The sequence below is a fragment of the Sminthopsis crassicaudata genome, chromosome 2 (genome assembly GCF_048593235.1).
Source record: "Sminthopsis crassicaudata isolate SCR6 chromosome 2, ASM4859323v1, whole genome shotgun sequence".
Classification (NCBI taxonomy): domain Eukaryota; kingdom Metazoa; phylum Chordata; class Mammalia; order Dasyuromorphia; family Dasyuridae; genus Sminthopsis; species Sminthopsis crassicaudata.
The window spans coordinates 181,841,667-181,843,429 of NC_133618.1; the positions used below are offsets into that span (position 1 = coordinate 181,841,667).

The 1,763-nt window shown below is 36.3% G+C and overlaps 1 pseudogene; it reads left to right on the forward strand.

The window, feature by feature from the left end:
• Positions 1-782: 782 nt before the first annotated feature.
• Positions 783-1,508, forward strand: LOC141553335 (large ribosomal subunit protein uL2-like; annotated as a pseudogene).
• Positions 1,509-1,763: the final 255 nt, after the last annotated feature.

A 1,763-nucleotide genomic window follows, 5' to 3' on the forward strand; every position in this document is an offset into this window, starting at 1 on the left:
TCTAGTAGGAGTACAAGACAGACATAAGTATAATAATACAATACCACAATGATAAGTATATTTGAGAAGTAAGGAAGTGCTACCATATTAAGGTTTAAAGGGGGAAATCCTCAATGACTGCTTTTGGAGTGTGGTAGAGTAAGGAAGTGCTTATGAGGAAGGTAATTTTTGAATTGAGTTTTAAAGAATGGATCAAAAATGTGAAGAAAGTATATTCTAGAGATAAAGATCACTGAAAATAACAACAACAACATGAGGGTGTGAAAGCATAAAATTTATTTTTTGGATAGGAATTTCCTATTTTGCTGGAGCAACATACAGGCTAGAAAAAAAGTAAAGATATGAATTAAGATTGAAGATAGAATAGTATCAGATTAAAGATATCCTAAATCAAGTAATAGGCATTCCTGTGGTTCTAAAGATTTTCATTGTTAACAAACTCTATTCAATATCAGTGATTACTGCTAGAACTTTTTGTGGTAACCACAGACTAAACAAAATGTGTACTGTTCATTAAAGAATAAAACACATTTTTATATAGAGATATGACAGAATATCATTGTTTCAAAAGATTATGCAAATATAAATAATTCAGCAAAACAAGAAATTATGTGAATAGATAACAAATTTAGCATATTCAGGAGAAATATATATATATATATATATATATATATATATATACACAATTATCTTAATAATGTAAACGTAAAATGTAAAAAAATAGTAATAATAAAAAGGGGGGTTAAGTTCTTTCTAGCAAGTCCTGGGCCAGATCACAGGATATGGGCCGGGTGATCCGTGCTTAGAAGAAGAGCACAGGCACTGTCTTCGGCGCCCACGTGAAGCACAGAAAAGGAGCCGCCAAAGTCCTGGCTGTCGACTTTGCAGAGAGTCATGGTTACATTAAAGGTATCTAAAGGACATAATCCATGATACAGGCTAAGGAGCTCCTCTTACAAAAGTAGTTTTCCGGGATCCTTAATGATTTAAAAAGAAGACAGAATTGGTCATTGCTGCTGAAGGCATCCATACTAACCAGTTTGTGTACTCTGGTAAGAAAGCTTAGCTCAATATTGGCAATGTCCTCTGAAGGAACTATAGTGTGCTGTCTTGAAAGAAAAGCCTGGGGACCGGGGCAAGCTTGCCTGTGCATCTGGAAACTATGCTACAGTAATCTTCCACAATCCTGATACCAAGAAAACTAGGGTGAAGCTACCTTCAGGCTCTAAGAAAGTGATCTCCCCTGCAAACAGAACTGTGGTTGGTGTTGTTGCTGGAGGAGGTCGTATTGATAAGCCCATTCTTAATGCAGGTGCAGGTCCTGCTTATCAAAAATACAAGGCCAAGAGAAACTGTTGGCCTGGTGTCCGGGGTGTGGCAATGAATCCTGTGGAAAACCATCTACCATTAGAAGAGATGCCCCAGCCAGACAAAAGGTCAGTCTCATTGCTGCCAGGCGCACCAGTTGACTCCAGGGTACCAAGACTGTACAGGAGAAGGAGAACTAAAATACAAAATCCTGACAACAAAAATTAGTTTGAAAATTGTATAAATAGAAAAAAAAAGGGGGGGTTAATATTGTGTAATTATCATGAATAATCTTAGCCCCAGAGAAGAGCTGAAGAAATACATTATATTTTTTCCTTTTACAAGTGGGAGATTTTGAGTAATGCATGTAACACAGATTGTCAGACTTGGTTACAATGTTAGTTTTATTTAGATATCTCTTTGTTGTAAGAAACAGTCGTAAAAACGGTTATGGG